The sequence below is a fragment of the Phasianus colchicus genome, chromosome 5, assembly GCF_987193195.1.
Source record: "Phasianus colchicus chromosome 5, bPhaCol1.hap1.1, whole genome shotgun sequence".
In the NCBI taxonomy this organism is placed as follows: domain Eukaryota; kingdom Metazoa; phylum Chordata; class Aves; order Galliformes; family Phasianidae; genus Phasianus; species Phasianus colchicus.
The window spans coordinates 59,927,507-59,950,305 of NC_143440.1; the positions used below are offsets into that span (position 1 = coordinate 59,927,507).

General features: G+C 45.0%; 1 long non-coding RNA gene across 10 annotated transcripts in view; it reads right to left on the minus strand.

Moving 5' to 3' along the window:
- The window catches only part of LOC116234611 (uncharacterized), a 151,251-nt gene that overhangs the window by 56,883 nt on the left and 71,569 nt on the right, over positions 1-22,799 (minus strand). For 7 of the 10 annotated variants that reach the window (XR_016467193.1, XR_016467195.1, XR_016467196.1 and 4 more), the window contains 6 exons: positions 16,648-16,796; positions 15,466-16,071; positions 8,925-9,068; positions 6,547-6,651; positions 3,695-3,828; positions 865-988 (listed from right to left, as the gene is read on the minus strand). This is a non-coding gene — a long non-coding RNA (uncharacterized LOC116234611). Of the gene's footprint in view, positions 1-864; positions 989-3,694; positions 3,829-6,546; positions 6,652-8,924; positions 9,069-10,011; positions 11,143-15,465; positions 16,072-16,647; positions 16,797-22,799 lie in introns of those variants that run through there. The other 3 variants (XR_016467194.1, XR_016467199.1, XR_016467201.1) reach the window with 3 other exon arrangements.

Below are 22,799 nucleotides of genomic sequence, written 5' to 3' on the forward strand. Positions count from 1 at the left end.
TTCCAGTCTCATTAAAAATTAAAACAGGTCTTAAAACCTCACAGTTGCGGAGAAAACCCTAAAAGATTGATTCCAAAGGCTAAAAAGCAAAAGGTGCATTTTTAGCAGTGTGAACAGTTAACCATTGGAATGATTTGCTTTGGGATATGATAAGTTCTATATCACAGAATTATCTAAGTCATCATTTTCTCTTGTATATCATATACCATATCATTTCCTCATGTAGACAAGTCAAAACACAGGCTGTGAGCCCCATCAGGAGCAATTCCACTACACAGTGAAATTCTCTTCCTTTTTCAGTATTTTGCTGATCAGCTTAGTGAATCACACCCATTCCTTGGGACTTTACATGCTAACCAATGGGAACAGAGCCCAAAGTGCTCTGGCTTTGTTCTTGGGGTGACAAATTCATGAGCTTTGAACGATGTACGTTGGCAATGGTGATACAACTGCATTTCATTTCTTTGTAAACTTTTGTTTACAACCACTGCTTATGTGAAGTTTGGGATGTTGCTCACATTTTAGGAACTCCCAGACGCCAGACAGCTCAGCCAGGTGGACTTAGGCTGAGCTACACAGCTTTTCTCCCCTCTGTCAAGAAGAGTTCTTGAAATGGTTACCAGAGCCAAGCACGTATGCAAGAAATCCTCATCCCTCAGATTTCCCAGGTTTATATAGATTACAGACCAGATTCGTGGAAGCTGCGTAAGAATGTCCCCTTGTGCCACAAAAGAACCTAGGGAGACTGAAGAAATGACATCATCTCATCCCATGTGACCTCCATATAGGCAGGTTCCAAGGTACGAAGACAGAAATGGAACGAAGGTAATCTGTTCTGTGCCAATCGTTCTCTGGGAAACTTACTTGTCCTATGGGACCAGTGTAACAACTTTGGTGTGGTTCTGCTCCTTTTCCACTACTTCCCCTCAAGACGTTCCCCTGTGCTTGGCTAAGCTTCCCAGGACACAGGATGAAGAGAGGAGATCGACTGCAAGAAGTAATAAGAAATAAAAGTAGGGTATTAAACAGGACGTTGCTGTAGAGCAATAGGAAGGGTGGAAAGGAATGGGCTCATGCATATTACAGTCCTATAAAAGAGAAAGAATTCTTAAATGAGTATTAAAGAGGGCTAACTCAGTTACAGCATGAGAAAACTAGTTTAATCACCTATTGTGCAGCTGTAGTTAATTTTGTGTCCATTTTACGGACAACCCAGCTATCATGCAATGCTCCATACAATCACAGTGGGTGATGCTCCACTTTTATCATGGGTGCTATTAATGACACCACTACTTGGGTAAATCTTCCATCAAGCTAAGTTGGATGTTTCCTTGAGTAGGACCTGGGGTCATAAAACACCTGATGAATATACATGGTGGGAGATGAATCTGCTTCCTGGCTGCATGGAAGAGAAACAAAGGGTGTGTGAGGATGCATAAACTCACACACATACTTTCCACCCAGACAACCTCAACGGGATCAGTTCCAACCATCTTTGCAACAAACCTTTAATGTCTCCGTGGTGAGAGGTGTCTCCTTGGGAAAGTCATAAAACAGTCATAGATTCGTGAGAGTTCTAGTCCTTGCAGGGGAACACAAGCTATTTCCTACAGTTTGTCAGTAGCATATTCTCATCCATATCATCTTAATAATCATCTTAATATATAGCCAAGCCACACCTGAATGATCAGAGAACTGACTACTGGCCACCTCAAAATCTAACAGGTAAACTGATTGAGCAACACCTAAAAGACCAGCAAGAAGCTAAATGGGAAATTTTCCTTAACCAGTTAACAGCTTGTGAAATCACTGTGCATTAAATCAAACAGCTTCAATATGTTGTCTGTTGAACCCTAAACAAGCCTAAAAGCATTGTGAAAGCAGCTTCAATTTCCAGGAACCATGCAAAGTGTGTCACTGCATATCCTGAGAGGAACATCTGAGCAAGCTTAAAAACAGCAGAAATCATATTTAGCTTGACTCACCCAAAAGGCTACTGCCAACAGCTCACCCCCTTAGGAATAAAACCTCAGATAATCCATACCCCCAAATCACCTGGATTAGGCTCATCAGCACTGAGCGTGCAGGAATAGAAAGAGTATGCAGTCACTGCTTTCTGCTGCCACTGGCCAACAAGACGTTAATTATCACTGAGAAGTAAAGAGCGATCAGGTGCTGGCATTGGCTGAGCATTGTGGAACACCTACAACGTTTGCTGCCTTTAATGCCCGGCAAGAGCAGCAGCACTGCAGTGTATTACAGCACCTGCTGTCCCCAGAGCTCAGTGCATGCGACCAGAGGAAGCCCAGCCCTGTCCCTGGGGTGCTGATGGGAAGCTGCAAGAGGAATCACTGATGTCACTGCTTCTGATGTGGGAATCCACTGTAAACGTGCTGCTTTGCAAATGTGAAGTTTTCCAGAAGAAAGGAAACTCTGCAATTTGGGAAAAAAATGCCAGGTGACTTGCATTGTTTCCTTGTGACCATAGAAAAGACAGTTCCTGGCTTGACTGGAATTGTCCATGTGAGTTGATGCACGTGTTAATCCTAAACCACCGGTTGGCCGAGCCTTCCTGGTCACTTGGAGTAACAGTGGAAACCATTCTGACTCTGATTTTCATTGATGTTCCTTTATGGCTTGCTCTGATGGCTTCACAGAGAGCCAGGATTCTGCTAACCTGCAGACACAGTGCTATAGCTACAACTTCCCCATGGTCTCTTAAGGATTAGAAAAAAAAAAAAAAAAACACCTAAGATTTAAAAGCAGGTATCATTGCAATATTTCCATATACTTAGTCCTGGCCCAGTGCTCCTGGTTATCAGTGCCTTGGCTTATATGACTTGTTTGCTTTTTGCATCAATTTATCACATGCATGAGATTTCAGCCCCCCTGTGTTAGAACTGCCCCAACTCTGACAGCTCTGGAGCAGATGCGTTCCATGACACTGCAATGTGCTGCAACCACAGAAGAAATGAAAATACAAAATTTGTTTTACATCAAAATGATATGAAAAAAATGTTTTGTAAATAATGAAATGCACGTCTTCGCAGCTATTTTGATGCAATTCTGAGAGACGTGGACTTTCCATTACTCCAGGCCATGTCAGTGTGTCCCTGTACCTTTGGGAAACATGGAGACATACACCTAAATTTTATCATTGCCATCATACTGAAGCATTAACGTAAGTACAAATCAAGAAAGTAAAGTCAATCATAAAAATCATGGGATATGTCTCCAGTAATCAGTGGAAGAGGCTCCTTAAAGAAAGTGTTTGAACATCCTATGAGACAAAAAAATGTACAGGAGGTTAGCTTGTATATACCCAGTGAGCACGCTATAAGAAAATTCAGCAGATCTTTTTAATCCACTGTGACTTGAATAAAATATATTCACACTCCATACATATGGAAACAGCATCATAACTAAACCCTCCTGCTCCCATTTTAAGCCTTGAAATTCTCACCTATGTATTGGTGTTATTAACAACTGCTTAATTGCATGTAGAATTCCCCATTAAATCTCCCATTGTAAGTCACACTTTTCTAATTACACACACACAAACAAAAGAAAACAACAAGCAGAAGAAAATCTACCAATACCTAACATGGCAATATTTATCTACAGACCCCTAGCAAAGGTCCTCCAGCGTCAAGGATTTATTTGCTCAATATGACATAGGTAGAATCATGAGTACCTCTCTTCTTTCCTTCACTCCTCCAGAAACAAGCAGCTGCAGTTTGCAGGATGATGGTGGTGAGGGGTTGATGGCTGGACTTGATGATTTCAGTGGTCTTTTCCAACCTTAGTGGTTCTATAATGGTCACAGGACTGTAACAGACATACATTAAATGCTTTGCTGATTCAGGATCTGCAGCACCCTTAGACAAACTCTGACACCTCTACAACAATCTAACAGTGGGAAAGAGGCCATAAAGTTGGATTAATATTAAAAGTTGCAATGGGAAAGCTGAGATGGCAAGACAGAACCCAACAGCAAAAATGAGAAGGTAAGCACTGATACACCTGGACAAGGCACGTGCAGATGCCCAGCCATCTAGAGACAGAAGACACCCCGTCCCATGCCACCACTGTCCTACGCAACCAAGCTGTGTTCATAAAGCTCCTCATTCAGGCACAACCCTGCCCACCTGCACCACCCAACACGATCGGGCTGTGGCTAGCTGGGAAGCTCGCTAGATGTGTGTGGTCAGGCTTGCAAATATAATGCTGCAGTAAGACTATAAAAGACATCTTGAACTCAGTTTTTCCAGGGCTGATGTAACTGGGTGGGGGCACTACCAGGCTTGTGATAAGCTGAATATAATGATGAAATAAATATTGAAATAAAACATTTGCATATAAAATTTAACTCCTGGAATTTACTAGCAGCAGGGAGATAGCGGTGTAACAAGCTGACAAAGAGTCATTATGAGATCATATGCATATTAATCTGAGGCTTGTAGGCATTGTTTCTTGGAGGAAGTACTCATTGTGTGTAGTACAGTAAAAACTGTGTTTTAAAACAAAGAGATGAAATAGTTGCTTTAACACAGCAACAGCACTGTCATTGTAAATCTGCCGTGCCATGTATTTTATTGCACTTTCATAGCAGAAGAGGGAATTTACGATGTGATGCTACAAGTCCAGCCAGCCTTCTTCTGTCAGTGGGGTACCTCTCTTAACTCACATCTAAAATATTTGCTGATACCGAAACGTGACTGTGAGATACAAAAACAACCTTTTACAACACAAGAGAACATTATATTCATCTAGCTCAGAGCAAAAAGAAGAAAAACAAATAGCTTGAGCATCTGTTTCTGCAAAGTATGGACACTGCTCTGCAAATATTTCTATTCTATGGAAAGTGTACAGAGAGAATTACCACTGAGCTTTTGTAGATGAAGTAGTAAAGATGCTATTTCTATTGTTATCAAATGAAAGATACCTCACATTTATCATCACTTTTTGAGATAAGAGCTACTCAACACAGAAACACACTTGGGCTTGACCTCCTGTAGCCAAGTATCAATACTGATGGTGTCAGGACGTTGTATTCATTCTTTACAGATTACACTAAGCAGCAATTAGTCCCACACAATCAAAGACTGATCATTTACTTTCATCTGGGGGACCATTTATAGTAGACTTATAGAATCATCCAGGTTGGAAAAGACCTCCAAGATCCCCAAGTCCAACCCCAGCCCACCCCACCATGCCCACTGCCCACATCCCTCAGTGCCACATCTCCATGGCTCTGGAACGCCTCCAGGGATGGTGACCCCACCACTGCTGGGCAGCTGTGCCAATGATCAGCACTCTTTCTGAGTATAAAAGCTTCCTAATATCCAAACTGAACCTCCTCCAGCGCATTTCAAATGTACCTGCCTAAATAGAATTGGCACTTTGGCATGACAGGACCAGATCCATTCTGAACAGAAGCCATCTTCTGATAATCAAGAACTCAACATTAAGAATAATGTGATATTTGGGAAAATTTCTTCTCCAAAAGAGTGGTCAGGCATTGGTACGGGCTGTCCAGGGAGGTGACTGAGTCATCATCCCTGGAGGTGTTCAATAAGTAGTTAGATGCTGTACTAAGGGATGCAGCTTAGTAGCAAAACATTGGTGGTAGATAGATGGTTGGACTGGATGAGCTTGGAGGTCTTTCAACCTTGGTGACTCTATCAATTAGAAAAATGTTTGTGTGACACTGAAAATTCAATTTGACCCAATTATTTGATAGATTTCTTTTCACCTTAGCAGATACAAAAAAATCTTCCAGGCACAATGAGGAAAAGAGCAACTTGGTGCATAGCTTATGAATAAGAGAACAGCACCAGAAAGTGGGTTGGTTTAAATCAAGAGGGAAAAAAATACTTCAAAAGCATTCGCAGGGAGGAACATTCCACCAAGACAAAGTCATCTGTCCTTACTTTCCCAAAAGCAGCATGATCAAAGCTGATTATGGGATTTCAAGCCCTGAATGTTTCTTTGTATTGCCCAAGCGGAGAGTGAAAATGCTTTATGATACCAAAAAGACAGAAGGAAGATCCTCAGGTATTACAAAGCAGGAACCAGGATTTAATGCTTTTAAAAAGACCAGTGCCTGCAATCCACTCGCACGATGACGTGAGACATGGGCCATAGGAGACATGACTGGCTGAGTAGTTTTAGGTAACGCACCAATAGAATACTAAACAACAACATATGCACTGCATTTGTAATGAGATTGGACTTTTAACCTTCTAAAGCAGCGGGAAACAATAGGGCTTTTAAAAATACCAGCTCAGAGGTAAGGACAGGGTCAGCCCCTTACGATTTATATTTATAAAGTTGCATAGCTGAGTTTCACTTTGAATTAGAAATTATTTGAAAAAGTCAGAGGAAATCAGGGGAGGAGGGAGAAAATGAATGTTGGCATTAGGGAAAGAACTAGGAGATGACAGAAGAGATGGCAGAGGAGGCTTCTCAAAAAGCACCCAGGGAATTATGCTCCCCCTGGGCCCCAGCTCACACACTGCCATTAGTAATGGCTCACCCACTTACTTGAGATGCAACACCAAGATTTGATGGGTGCCTTGTCCTCTCTGCATACATGGAGTTCAATCGGATGTTAATTCCTTCAGAAGTACCAGGCAACAACCATTCTGTCTAGAGAGATGACCCACATGAAACCAAAGTCAGAACTTCAGCTGCTATAAATGAGATCAGAGTGAATCCAGCTGATTCACACTAATTTAATGAACCTGATGAACTTGCCACCGAAAATATCAAAAAGCAATGAACCGCTTTAATGACAGATAGAAGCCTGAAGCTCATTTCATACACCACACAAACCTTGGGAAAAAGGAGAGCAGAAATCAAGCCCCATACCAGAACATCTGCATTGGGTCTGGGCAGAGGGCCATGCAGAGTCACGTCCTCCATCCTAATTCCTCTCCTGCCTTGTGCTGATTAGAGGGGAGCCCCTCTCTCCAGTTCAATCCAGCACAACCCTGAGCTCAGCAGGTCTAAGTGAGAGGCGCAGACTTTGCCCACAATTTCATATACCAAGCTAGAGGCCATCTGACGACGTTTCCCTCCCCAAACAGGTTCCAACAGCAGCAAACCAAATAAAAGAACAACTAAAGGAAAAAAAAAAAAGAGGAGGATTCAAGATTGCCAAATTCTGATGCCATTTTTGGTAGAAACATGGGACTAGACAGGGTCACAGTGACCTCAGATCTCTGCAACCTCAACCAAACACACAGCACTGTTTCAGGAGGACCCAAAGGACATTTCCTTCACACATTATCAGATATTACAGGCCAGTGGACATCATTACTCAATACCCTACTGAATCAACTATGGTTCTATGGGAAAAGACCAAGTGCTACAACCCCGACCTGCCTCCGGTAGAGCACAGGACATCAGCAGAGCCTCACCAATGCAGCTGTGGGAATGTGCAAACAGATAATGTTGTCCCAGTCCACAGGGACAACAGAAAGAAACCTCAAGCTTCCTTTCAGGGAAATGGAAGGAGCTAAGAGAAGGCCAGCTTCTCCAGCATCCGTGCAAGAGCTCTGTTATATCACCAGCGGTACAACCTGCACAGCTCTGCAGTTCTGCAGCCCCATGTTGCCCTGTCAGCCACAGACTTGCAGATTTTAGATGCTGGGGATAGGGTTAGGGCAAAGGCCCCTTCTTGAGCCTGAACTTTAAGCACACTTTTCTGTTTTTCCAGCTCTGTGGATGCAGTCTGCCTCCAGCTATCCACCCAGGCATTACCCGTGTCACCGCTGCGGCACTCAGAAGCTGGCACCTCCTGTTCACGAGGCTGAGCAGCACTGCAAGCAGCCAAGCACTCTAGTCCTTCACCAAGCAAAACAACCCAAGGAGGATTTGGCAGAAGAAGGAGCAGCAGAATCTGACCCAAGTCAAATGCAACTCTCCAAGAAATTCCTTTTCACTTGCAAGTGACATACAGACTTGGCCTGCCTTCCTCTGACTTACCAGCACCCTCCTGCAAGGCAGCATTAGAAAGGAGCCTGTCTCACCCAGGGATGTTTTTCAACAATACTTCATGTCCTCTTTTACTGTCTTCTTTTTAAGCCACTTCCAAGCTCCATTCCTTCTGCTCCCTACTCAGATCAGACTAATAAGAACATCACCTCAGGGAAAAGACTTGTACACAGACAGACTTCCTCTTCAGAGGATCAAACAGACCAGACTGTTCCTTTTCAAGTTTTATTAATCCTGGTTCATAATTTCCACCACATCATTAGTCATTTCCTATTATTGAATAGCTGGTAGCAGCAGCATCGCACAGTAAATAGCAAGATAACCATGCCACCTGCAATTTCTTGGCTGATACCTTCCCACAACCACATCTGGGGAAAAGACGAAGAGGTAAAATTAAAAGCCCAGCTATGTTGACTTTTTTGATCTGTGGCTCATTTCTTTTATTCACATCATCTGCTCAGCTGGCTACATAAGCTGCTGCAGACCTTGTTTAAAAACAGCTTCAGAAGATTAACACTAAAACCAGCAGTTTGGAAATGTGGTGATTTCACTGGAATGCCCATTCTGAGGCATGCAGGGTCTGAGGGGATCTTGCTGGTTATCAGGCCTTGTTCTTTATTTGGTTTCCTAAGCTTTTCCTGGTTTGTCAACATCCTTTAGGTAATTTTGCCACCAAAAATGGGCAGAGAATTCAAATGCCTTCAAGCAATCTGTTTCCTATTGAGTTTTTCTTGCCCTCTCTCCAGCAAAACTTGTTTTTCTAATAATATCCTTTTTTCCTTCTACCGTCCAGCTCAGGAGACTAATTGGGAAAGAACGCCACAGTCTTTTCAGTTTCAGTACAATATCCCAGGAATTGGACTCGTTGATCCTTATGGGTCCCTTCCAACATGGGATATTCTATGATTCTATGATCTACATACCTGGAGCATTCTTTTGGACTCTCTTCTTTCTTTCCACAGTGCAGGTGTCCCCCACAGAAGTTCTGGGTCAGAGTTTCTACGTGGTTCACTGTTTGGTGAAGCAGGACAGACCCCCAGTCAACAGCTTGGGTCAGAAGTGTGTGGCTGCAATGACCATGGGACAGCAGTCAGAACAGGGAGCGCTGATTTCCACCCCAACAGTGCAACTTCTCCTTCTCTCCTTCTTTCCCACTATCTCAGTAAATTTTCCAGCCACCCTTCTTCTGGCCTGCAGTTTCCCCACAAGCTCTGCAGGACAGCCTCACCGTGGCCCCACACCAAGTTCACCGAAGACAAGGAGTCCTCCCATCATCTCAAGGGCAGGCAATGGAGTCCCCAGGACTCCAAAAGGATTTCCTCCTTTTCACCTGTCCTTGTGAATGCAGCCTGGTACACAAGCACAATCACTCAGGCTGAAGTGCGTTCCTAGCAGGAAGGAATGGCTTTGGGTTTATGGCAGAGCAGGTTTCTGCTGCAGACTTCCTGCATGACCTTAGGGAAGAAGTCACTTGCCATCAGACCTTCTCAGTGCTTGTTTCAATTCGTGCCCATTCTTCTGAACACAGATATTGTTTATTAGAGGTCATCTGAGTCCTAGGTGAAAAGAGGTAATTAAATGCCTGATGACTAATGTGTTTAACACATTAATGTGTGTTTGCTTTCACAGGGGCTTTGTGAAAACGTGATCTGCCAACCTTGTGTGCCACCGCTGGCACTCAGTGCTTCAATCTGCCAACAAGAGGTGGCAACACCTGAGTGCATATGTCCCTGTTTACAGCAGCCCAGTGGGACTGCCAGCTCAGTGCCCCAGAACTTGTGCTGTCCTTACCCATAGGACAAGAGAACTGTCCTTCGCAATCCAAAACGTCTGCATGTTTTTTTATACTCGTTTATGTTTTTATCTCCATTATTTTCCCAAATACACATAAGCGTATGCTCATCTTTCAGACTATCATATTCTTCCTTTTCTCTGACCCAACTCCCTAATGCCACATGAGCTTTTTGTGTCCCTGTCTCCCCTGTGGTGGGGGCAAATAGACTTATTCACCTCTTGAGAAGAAAATGGAGAGGACAGCATCACCGCAGGTCAACAGCATTCCATGGCAGGATATTACAAAGAACTTTGAATTTTACAGCATTTTTCACGGACCCAGTTTGAAGCACACACAGATAGAGCTCAGATAAACATCCAGTAGAACACACTGCCTTTAGGGTTTCCAGCTGAGAGGTGGGTGAATGCCTCTGACCTCACACAGGACCACTACAGCAGCATCAGGAATGCATCTCAGTGCCTGAATCCTGGGGCTGCTCCTTCCTTTCTCACTCTGCCATGTCTCGCTCAGTCTCCCATGCCCACCCAGCAGAAGCTGCTTTCCCCAGCCACCCCTCTCAGCTCTCCATTTCCTCTGCTCTTCCAAGGGAGCCTAGAGCTGTGATGATAACTGGGGCTCCTTCAACAAGTTAAGGGGGGTGAAGCAGGCAACAGAGCCAACAGGGAGTCCCCAAATTCCTTAGCTGTTACAGCAGACTTGTCACTGTTACCCAGGCAAGCAACTTAATCCCCTACCCTCCTTCTAGCGAGCGTGAGCTAATCCTGCACAATAAAATCTTCCTCCCTTCAAGGAGTGCAAAAAGCTCTAATTAGCGTTCCTAAAGTATCTTCAGGCCTCAGACCATAAAAGTGTAAATGGCTCATCTTCCAAATAATAGCAATAAAATCCTGGAATCAGTAACTTGACCGTAACTGCTACATGGGTATAATAAATTGCTTTTGCCATCTCAAAATGAATTGTCATGAATCAGGGCCTTTGTTCTCACAGTCAGCGAGTTATTTTTTGCCCTTCTGATGGAATTCCTGCAATAACAATGGGGGAAGCATGTAATGGAGAGTGACGGGCATCTTTATAAACAACGCTGGTCACAGGAGCCATATATCAGAGAAATAGATTTCTGGTACAGTAACATCTCAACAGCTTAACGAAGATGGGGAAAGCCTGTTGATCTGGTTACTCTGTATAGAGACAAAGTTTTTTATTTTAAGCTCCTATATCTTAAGAACCAAAAGGAAAGAATCATTTCCAGCCATATTTTTCAAATGGGAAACAGAGGGCAGTGAGAAACTGATCAGATCTGAGGAGACTGAGGGAACTGAGCTCAGCTCAGGGCTTTAACTGCAAGCTTCCCCTTTTCTTTCAGTTCCCAAGGAAAACCCTGCCTTTGCCAGGGTCCTGGTCACAAAGCTGCTGTGTAACTCCTCTGTGACATCAAGCACTGCTGAGCTCCTGTGCACAGCAACGGGAGCCCAGGGTTTGAACCCCACTGTGCCCTTCAGCCTCGGGCAGGATCAAACCCTAACATCCCAGGTTTGAAAGCCCTGCATTTCACATTCCTTCACCAATGGGAACAGCACGTCTTAATTCAAGAGAGGGTCAGGCTGTAGCTCTTTATAGCAAACAGGGAGGAGGGAACGGTTTGTCATGGAACCTAATTATTTAGCAGCGTGCTGAAAAGTTGCCTGGCAGGATCTGCCCTTGCAGACAGCACTTTCTCCCCTCATAGTGATCCTGATAGCAGGACTTTTATCAGCAGGGCAGCACTGTGCTCTGCTCAGACCCCAGTGATCAAGTGGCCTTCACAGCTGCCACCGCTTCCTATTAAAAGGCTACAAGGGGCCTGTGAGATTAAGAAAGGATAAAAACAAGTACTTATCATTTGGGAAGTAATGTCACTGGTTATCTAAAGCAAGTAATTATATCACAAGCTTTATCTGCGAGTGGCTTTTTCCTTCCAGGGGGTAGGAATAGAAAAACTTTTCACTTCATAATGAGTCCTATTGAAACTCCATTTTGCCCTTGGCAAAAGGCCATTATCCAGCAGAAACATGTAATCATCCTAAAAATGCATAATGGCATGGAAAACGGACAAGTAGTTTCTTGAAATATTGTTTGTAAAAGGCCTAATTTATAATGGGGATTGTTTGTGTTAGGGCCTTTTGGCATGTATGGTTAACAAGAACTTGCTGTTCTGCTGCCAGTTTGTCTAATCAAGAGGGCCTTGTGTAGGCCTCCCTCGATATGGCCATGGAAACAATGGGAGCTTTTTCCAGGAGCTGCCCCATCATGACAGAGCACCCCACTGCTTCATCTGTTGTTGTTCCTCGCGATGGACACCGCTGCTGTCAATGTGCCACATCAAGACAGAAACATCATCAGATTCAGTGCACTGCTGACTATCTAGAGAAATATTAGGAATGAGCTGGCAGCATCATTAATTGAGTTCAATCATGCAACTGTTGGCTCTCTGTAGTGATGCCATGGTGTGACCAACGCCTTCCCTCCGGAAAAGCAGCAGTTTGCACACACGCTATGAATGAAAGCTCTGGCCCTGCAAAGAGTTGGATCACATGCAGGAGAAAGCATTCTCCAAAAGGAAATGAGAAAGTCACAGAATGACAGAATGGCCTGGGTTGGAAGGGACTTAAGGATCACGAAGCTCCAACCCCACCACACGCAGGGCCACCAACCTCCACATGTCACAGCAGCCCAGGCTGCCCAGGGCCCCATCCAACCTGGCCTTGAACACCTCCAGGGATGGACGGGGCATCCACAGCCTCTCTGGGCAGCCTGCAGTAAACACTCTTCACCTGCTTTGTTATTAGGTTCAGAGTACACTTTGCTTGCATTTTGTATCCACAAAATGGGAGTGGGAAAGGCCCCGTTATATCTGGTGATACTATTATCATAAATGCTAACAAATACGTAGGCTTACCAGTCATCTTGGTCCATGGCAAACTGAAAGCTCTCTCTGGTTTATAACCTCTGCAGGTACCACAGAATCACATAGAATCACAGAATCACCAAGGTTGGAAAAGACCTATAACATCATCCAGTCCAACCATCCACCTATCACCAATGGTTCTCGCTAAACCATATCCCTCAACACAACATCCAAATGTTCCTTGAACACCTCCAGGATCAGTGACTCCACCACCTCCCTGGGCAGCCCATCCCAGTGCCTGACCACTCTTTCAGAAAAGTAGTATTTCCTAACGTCCAGCCTAAATCTCCCCTGGCGCAGCTTGAAGCCATTCCCTATAGTTCTATCACCAGTTACACGAGAGAAGAGGCTGACCCCCAGCTCGCTACAGCCTCCCTTCAGGTAGTTGTGGAGAGCAATAAGGTCTCCCCTGAGCCTCCTCTTCTCCAGACTGAACAATCCCAGCTCCTTCTGCTGCTCCTCATCAGCCCTGTGCTCCAGACCCCTCACCAGCTTTGCCGCCCTTCTTTGAACACACTCCAGGGCCTCAATGTCTTCCTTGCAGCGAGGGGCCCAAAACTGGACACAGTACTCAAGGTGCCCAATATACCTTCTGTAATCCCTCCAAGCATCTTCCTTTATGTTGGGAAAGGTTCCACCCAGTGCTCCTAGCAGATCCATTGCTCAGCCCGCTTACCAGCTCACAGGAACTTTCATCCAAAGCAGAGCTAAAGCTACACAATACACGTTCCTGTTGATCCTGGATTTGGGAAGCAGGGTGCCATGCAGAGGGGAGATATGTGCTGGAAAGCAAGCATGAGAGATTGCTTTAGAGCAGAGCACAAGACGATACGGCTCCCACCAGTGAGCCACAGTGCGCAGCACAGAGGGAAAGGAGGAACCATGGGTTTGAAGACTTCTAATGCCAAGATCCAGGCCTGAAAAGTTGTACCTTGTGACACAAAGCAGTCATTTGCTGTAGGTTTGTGCCTCAAGGCCTCCAGCACAGACGATGCCTACTGAGCCTGGCACTGTATGTGCCTTTATTTTAAGACAGTCCTTGCTACCGAGAGCTTAGAATTGACACAGAATGGTATTTTTAACAAAAGTACAATAATTGCCACAAGTAAGATGAAAACAAAGCTATAATTTGGACAGCTTGACAGTATGTGAAGGCCCTCTGTAGAGAAACATAGTTCAAAGCATTTTTGACTTTCAGGCAGTTTTGCTGAATCCATGGGTATCTCCCTAATGCATAGAAAACAAGAGCCCTTCTTTATTTGCTCCAAAGCTGTGTTTGTACAGTAACTTCTGAAGAAGGCGCTTCTTCCTTCCATAACCAAATAAAATGATCCCCTGGGTTATTTATAGTCCTCATGGCCCAAAGACATCGCTTGGCTCTCTACCACAAGCCCAGCCGTGTGTTACTATATTAAAAAATGTGAAAATGTAATTACGGGGTACTGAAGCCAGTGTCTGCAGACAAAACCTGCCAGAAGTGAGGAGACAGGAAACACGGGCCCTTCGGAGCCGCGCGGGGCCTTCCCTGCCTCGGTCCTCACTGGGACTGAGAGGGGAGAGACGGGGCCTGGCTTTGCAGGGCGGCTGACTCACATCTGCCTTTCTGTAGGAACGGGTTTGCTGTAACCTGCAAGTGCAATCCTCACCCCCCCACAACTAAAAAAATCCTTCCCTGCCAATCCAGAGTGTGACACCACCTATGCCTGGTCACACTGAAGCCACCCATTCTTCACATGGAGAAAAGAGCCTGGATTATTTCCCCTTTGCATCACAGCACTATTTCACAATGGAGGGCTGATGTCACCAGGTCACAACATTTATCTTCATGCCCTTGATTGCCCAGCTTTTATGTATCTTCTGCTTCTAGCCTGCGCATCTATTCTCCCCACAGATTTACAGAATCATTCAGGTTGGAAAAGACCTCCGAGATCCCCAAGCCCAACCCCAGCCCATCCCACTATGTCCACTGCCCACATCCCTCAGTGCCACATCTCCACGGCTCTGGAACACCTCCAGGGATGGTGACCCCACCACTTCTGGGCAGCTGTGCCACTGCAGCACTCATTCAGAAAATAAATGTTTCCTCATGTTCAACCTGAACCTCTCCTGACACAACTTGAGACCATCACCTCTCATCCTATCACTGTTACCTGGGAGCAGAGACTGACCCTCAACCCCCACCTTGCTACCACTTCTTTCAGGGAGCTGGAGAGAGCGATAAGGTCTCCCCTGACACCTTATTATTGTGCTTGAGCTGGCAGCTACCATCCGTGGCAGGGTGGCAGAATGAAAACCTGCTCTACTTTATCCAGCTGTCCCTATCAGGCTGCAAGCCCTAAGCATCCCCATGCAGGCACATGGCAGAGTGGAGCTAAGCAGAGCCAAAAGCAAGCACAGCTCCGCTTTCTCCGAGACCCCAGGACAGCAGCACAAGTAGCTACTGAAGAGTGAAGGTATGAAGAAAGAATAAGCACTTTTCCTCAGGGCGCGTGAGCTCTGACAGGAAACTTCAGAGAAACTCTGGGGGAGGGATAAGTCAATGGGATGATGAATCGCCCACTGCCCTACAGAGTCATTTCCAATCCAACTGTCTTTAGGAGGGTTGCCTCTGAGCTGAGCACAAAATCCTCTTCAAAATATACATGGAGTCTCAGTGTAAAGAAGCCAGGCACACAACACAGAGCTAGGATTGGTATTAATAGAATGCAGACAGCAAATTGCTCACCTGCTCCGTCCTTCCGACATCAGCCTGATCTCTTAGCAGTCTATCAGTTTGTCCCTTGCTACTGGCCACTCATTGACAAAAAGCTGAGTATTTGCTGACAGAAGGAAATGCAAGAGGCAGGAGCAGTTGGCCCAGCCCAGCACAGCCAAGTGAGCTGCAGGAGGCTGAGCAGCAAAGACTTGTCCATTTCCAGCTCAAAACGACCAAGTCTTCTGTAATGCCCTGCCAAAGCCAAGAACCCCTCTTCATCGCTTGCCCTGTAAACCTGCCAAGCTCTTTTGCTTTGGCAGCTTGCAATAAAATTGCACATTTCAACATTTTGCACAGCTTGATTCTGCAGCTAATACAATGACAATATTTCTAGTGGAAGATTAAACATCAGGACGTTTCCTGTATCCTCACATTATCCACATCCAGACTCCTGCTTTGCCCATTCACGCTTCTTGTTTTAAGCTCTCAGAATCCATCCACGTAGCCTGGTTTACCCAGAGTCCCGTTACTGCAGCACTTCCCCACGTTCCCCTCTGGCCGGGAGCACTGGGACCTCTCCATCGCAGTATCCGCAGTGCCACCTTCTGGTCTGCCACACGAATCCCAGCCATTCTGCTGCAGAGTGATCGAATCATTCAGGTTGGAGAAGACCTCTGAGATCCCCAAGCCCAATGTCAGCCCACCCCACCATGCCCACTGCCCACATCCCTCAGTGCCACATCTCCACGGCTCTGGAACACCTCCAGGGATGGTGACTCCACCACTGCTGGGCAGCTGTGCCACTGCAGCACCACTCTTTCAGAGACTAAATCTTTCCTAATATCCAACCTGAGAAGGGCTTGTCAACCTGCCCATCCCCACTGCAGTTACCAGCTCTCATGGCCACAGGCAAAACCTCTCATGCCAGTGGTCCTCGAGGCACTCCAGTCCCATCATTTCAGTTCACCAGACTGAAGAGCTCGGAGCACTTGGGCCTTATGCTGTGCCCAAAGCAAGCACCATGACATGGACACAACCAAGTGCTTTTCTCCAGCTCAGGAATCTTCAGACCATTTTCCTCCCCAGGAAAATATAAAAGCAGGGGAGTAACTCCTGCACTTCTTGGCCTGCTGTCCCAAGATCTACAAATAGGCTGCTGTGCTGCTGCAAGCTGCAGCATGTGAACCGTGATCTGATATCAGCTCACCGTACCTGATAACAGAGGTGCCTCTGCAGATGTTTTCAGCGCCCCAGGCTGTCCCCCAGAAGCTTCTCAGCTGCTTCACACCCTCTGCAAATCAGCAGGTGCAATCGTCTTGAGGACAACCACAGATCCACGTCCTGAAGCTCAGCACCAGCGGCTGCAAAGGAAGAAACACCGTCAGCAGCCTGCCTTGAAGTTGTTCATTGGACTTCTGTATTAATTCTCCACCGCATTATTTACAGCCATACTAAAAAATTAAGTGCTTCATGGAGCTTCTCTGTGGGTTTTGGCCACATGGAACAAATGCGATTTCCTGAAGCTTGCAACACATTGGCAGCATATCAGCAATTTCAATGCATCTCTCTAAATAAGGACTTAATTCGCTTTTATTATAGGCCCCATTATACTGCTCCCAGTGGCTAAAGGGGCCTTGAGTTTTGGCAGAAATGTCATTTACACCCACCTTATGTCCTTCTTACAGAATTCTGATCTATAAAAGAAAGAGGCAGTGTACTGTGCAGCTTCAGCTTGCAGTCTGGAAGCCAGAAGTTTTCCACTGCCCCTGGCTTTGGCCAACTGGGAAGCCATTTCAAACCAAGAGCCCAGCTTCCACCACTATATACTTATATTTCACTTCCTTGTAGTAACGGAGCCCTTAACAAAGCTACCTTATAAGAGCAGGGGAAAACAATCCAGATCTCGTGATGTAAAGGACATATTAGCAGTAGAACTAGAGGGAATGGCCTCAGGTTGCTCCAGGGGAGATTCAAGTTGGATGTTAGGAAAAATTTCTTCTCCAAAAGAGTGTTAAGGTGCTGGAATGGGCTGCTCAAGGAGATGGGTTAGGTTAGCTGCATGCTAACCCTAACCAACCTGGAAGGGTTTGAGAACCATTTAGATGTTGTACTGAGGGACGTGGTTTGGTGGGGAAATATTGGTGATAGGTGGATGGTTGGACTGGATGATCTCAGAGGTCTTTTCCAACCTTGGTGATGCTATGATGCTATGATTCACCCTCAGTCTGGAGGGTTTCGCTATGGCACTGCAGCAGTTCTAGGCCCTTTCTGGGGCATCTCACCAGGAAACCCTGCCAGGATAAAACTGTTTGAAGGGAAGCAATCCTCCGTGCCTTCTCTATGAAACAGACCACAATAAGTCATTCCTCTCCATCTGTTCTCTGAGGCATGGATTGCCTCCTGCATGTGTGGATCATGCCTGGCGTACAGAACTCTGATCTCGGTTGGCCGCTACGGTAACACACCATAATATTTGGATGAGGAGAGCTTACACATATGGGAAGTCCCACTGGCTTCTAGAAGAAGTCTCCCAACTTAGCCTGGGAACTGCGATTGGGAGATGTAATCATAACAAAACACAGCCTTTATCTCCCAGTGGGAATTCTTCCAGCTTCCATTCTTTAGAGCCTTATCCATCCCTTTGTAAAATACTCTTTTTTTTTTTTTTTTCCTAATGAAGAACTTTCCAACTGAACTCACATTTCTAAATATGATTTTTAAAAGAATATACAATTTTGGGGATAAACTGGCGAAATTCCAAGTGAGCTCTCACCACTGCAATTGCAGCAATTTTTCCATCCAAATATACCCCCGACATGGAGAGAAATCACACTATCACTGCATAAAGCTGTTTTGATAGATCAGTTCCCTCACCGAGCATATTTTATACTCATCAGAACTATTTATACATGCTCACATATCAGAGCTATTCTAGGAATTAGCAGTATGAATAATCATGTTAGTCATTCTCGAAGGAACAAACAGATGCAGTATCTTTATTAATGCAAAGCAGAGATACCTATGAGAAAGCTGATTCCCTCTTTCTGCCTGCTGCTTTAAATGCATGCACACACACACACACATGCATGCGTGGATCACACGTCCCATTGCAACCAAAGATTAAGCTTAATTAAATAAACAGCAACAAAGAAAGCAGGTTCTGTCTATTTTTAAACAAGTATGCCCTAAACGTGCACCAAATCAAAACTCCTTAGCACACACTCCTAAGAGCTTTTGTAAAATCCAGCTTAAGGGAATTAGGCACGCAGATCTAATTGAATTTCAGGGCGATACGGACACCTAAGTCCTTGAAGCTCCTTTGGAAACTCCTGTCTTATCCAATACATGGTTCACTTTCCAGCTGAGAAATACCTTAGTAATGGTACACTTAACACTCAACAGTCATTTGACCTATTTTACTAATGTGTTTGGGAAGGAGGTTAATTAACAGTGGATAGCTATATCCTTAAGCTTAATTTTTCCAACAACCCTGCTCATAAAAGGAAAAATTGAGTACATATTAAAGGAAGCAAGCAATTAAGTTGCACAAATAGTGAGCTCATTGAACTGCAGCTGACTTCTATCATGTCAAAGAACAACTAAACACAGAAGCAATGAAAAGATTGTTGCCACGACCACCACTGAGAACTGCCTGGCAATAAAGATGAATAACTTCCTACTTGAAGATTACTGATTAAAGCTCTTAGAAACCAAAAGGTTGGACATAGGCATATCTGAAGCAAAATATTTTAATGCACATTTAGCAGATTCTGTAACGTATTTACAGTGGATTTAAAGCAAAGATTTATACAACTCCAGTAAACTCGGTTTTAAGCAGTCTTTAAAATGACAAAGTCCTAACTCTGAAAGTACAAGGGTAACTGGTTCGTTTCACTGGAACTACCTTTTCTGTTTCCTAAATACAGAGGTGGGGAAATGGAAGGTCTAGCATCCATAGGCCTAAGCACACTGTTGATGGATGGCACACACAGAGCCCTGGCCACCTGCTTCCCATGGGGCTGTGCCCCTGTGCACCACAGCCTGCTGGAGAGGGGGCCATACAGACAGACAGACAGACAGACCTGGGCATCTGTGCGTGGGACCACCATAGGGCAGCTTTGAGTGATTGTCTTGGTTGTCCTGCTGCAGATCCCACTACTACATATCTTGGGAAATATTGCTGAGCAGGGGACAGTCCAGGCAGTGCAGCACGGAGCTCTTCAGCTAAACCCCTGCTGATAGCAACAGCTGGGAGTGGAAAGGAATTGTAATCATAGAATCATAGAACCATAGAATCATTCAGGTTGGAAAAGATCTCCCAGATCCCCAAGCCCAACCCCATCCTACCCCACCATGCCCACTGCCCACATCCTTCAGTGCCACATCTCCACGGCTCTGGAACACCTCCAGGGATGGTGACCCCACCACTGCTGGGCAGCTGTGCCACTGCAGCACTGCTCTTTGGAAGATAATTTTTTTCCCAATATCCAATCCGATTTTTTTCCTAATACCCAACCTTTAGTGGCAGGAGAACAAAACCCAAGTGTTTTGCAGTAAGTGTGCAACACACTGATGAACACGTGCTGTATGTTCCCATCTCCGTCCAACGCAGACAGCTGATTGTAGTCATGCCTCTGTCTATCCTGACTCAAATGATAGGTTTTCCTGTGTATAATTTCAGGAATATGCAATGCTGGCCAACATGCCACATGTTAGGAACAGCACATCCCTGAGTGTGCTGCCATGTGCTTTTCCTTCACCAAGGCTAAGCTAGCCAAAATCCAGTGCCCCAGAGCAACCACTGTGGCAGTTGTTCTCTGATAGTACATCAGCAAAACCACCTTCTAAATGAATAGGAAAGAGAACCTCCACAGCCACGTGCTGTCAAATCCAGACTTAATAACTGTGCTTTTCGTAGGGACATCTCAAAACCCAAGAGGGAAAGCGTGGTGACCTCCCCTCCCCACGCATCAGGACTCCCCGTGTCACCACCTGAGTGCCACTGGCCTGCACAGAAGCATACAGGCAGGGGAAAGGCACTGAACAACACTGACATGCCCCAGTGGTGGAATGAGAGCAATGAACTATGCAGAGACGTCGGGGAAAGAACTGGAAAGGCAGTTTGGCTGGGAGCAGACAGTGAGAGCATTCAGGCAGAAGAGTCAGGAAAATTTTATTCAGATAAGTTCTGATTATTTGCAGTCTGTGACTAAATATGAGGCACCTGCAAATGCAATAGAGCAAAAATCTACAAAGCAGAAAGCAGCCTTGTCCAGCGTCCAGGGAACAGCTGGCTCTGTCTAGCAAAAGACACTTCATTTTAGGTAGAGCAGGTTGAGAGGCTATATGCAGTCCCATGACAAATGACATTAAATATGATTATTACTCTCTTAGCTCTCACTGTAAAATACTTCTCTGCACTAATGACATGAATTTTGAGCTGATGTTTTTAAACATCAAATCCAAACAAACAGAAACTGCGCTCCAAGCACAATTTTCCTGTTGGCTTCCAAGTGCTTCACTTTTTATTTCCCTCCCCCTAATAACTCCTTGAAGTCATCTTCCCCTGAGTTAGGGGCCTTTTGCCAATGCCCCGCAGCAAATATCTTCTTACTTCCAATTGCTGTATGATGATGGAAGCAAGACTTGCTTTTGTCATTCTTTTAAATGCAACTTGAAAATAAAAAACTGGGAAGCAGACCTCCTTTTCTACCTTCTTGCTCCTCTGACTTGAGTCTTTTTGCCCTTGAAAATTTTCTGAATCCACAGTCCCTGCAGTGAATCACATCAGGAAGTAAAAATCTTAATTGTAACATGTAAGTTAAACAGCAAGACATGACTTCATTACAGTGGAGATAAAAGGGCAAGGGATTACTGGCATTTTCACCTCATCTTAATTGATGGGGCTTCTTGGGACTGATACAATGCAAGCACATGTGAGTGCAGGGAAATTATGTTTTAAATGTTTTTACCTGCTTTGGGCACTTTTAGTGCCTTTCCATGCCTAGTCCCTACATCTGGAGTACTGAGTGTTGTGAACTGCTGTGGCTATACTCACACCTAGATACTTGTGCAAGACACAAAAGTACAATGGCACCTTGATTCAGAACAGAAAAGGCTTGCATTTCCAATGTGCCCTTTTACCTCTGATAAAGCAACAGCAAGCACTTAACTACCCAGGAGCGTCTCCTTAGCCTGAATGAGATACTGAGACATGGAAACACAAAAGGAAGGCAAGATAAGAGGATTGCAGTGGAAAAAATAGGAACACTAATTTCTTTAGAATCACAGAACCATCGAATCATTCAGGTTGGAAAAGATCTCCCAGATCCCCAAGCCCAACCCCAGCCCACCCCACCATGCCCACTGCCCACATCCTTCAGTGCCACATCTCCACGGCTCTGGAACACCTCCAGGGATGGTGACCCCACCACTGCTGGGCAGCTGTGCCACTGCAGCACTGCTCTTTTTTTTTCCCAATATCCAATCCGAATTTTTTCCTAATACCCAACCTTTAGTGGCAGGAAAACAAAACCCAAGTGTTTTGCAGTAAGTGTGCAACACACTGATGAACACGTGCTGTATGTTCCCATCTCTGTCCAATGCAGACAGCTGATTGTAGTCATGCCTCTGTCTATCCTGACTCAAATGATAGGTTTTCCTGTGTATAATTTCAGGAATACACAACACTGGCCAACATGCCACATGTTAGAAACAGCACACCCCCGAGTGTCCCCTCCGGCCTTATGATCTATAGATCTTCCCTGCATTTATGGGGACGGAAGCAGTTTTTCAATAGCTCAGACTTACTCTGATAAGGCTAATTTACAGTCTCTCCTCACCAAATGCATTAAATTGCTTTCCAAAAATTCTGCTGCATATTTAGCAGCTGCATTCACTGCCCATTGGGGTATTTTGGAAAAAGCAGAGGCTGATTTTTATACAGCATTTCCTATCTGTAAATGTTTAAAAAAGCAAACAGCAGTGGTGTTCCTCATTTTCTTTTGCTTTTCCTTTTTCAGAAATAATTTAGCTTAGAAACTACATATATACCTTACTCTTATTGAGGGTTTTTTTTTTTTTTCTTTGCAAAATATTTAGGCTCTCACCTTCAGATGAGACATAGCAGCAGTTCTAAAGTCCATTCCTATTTGTCAATACATCAAACTGCATTTGTCAATGCAGCACTCAGCGTTGTTCCAGCTATTCATTCTGTATTTCTTGTGAGAGTACTGGGGCAAACCAATTCCCTGAGATACACCTACAGTGACATGAGCTGGGAGGAAACAAAAGGCATTCATGCACACTCGTGCACAGAAGCATATGCCCAGTTCTTCTGGGAAAATTCAAAACATTGCAGACAT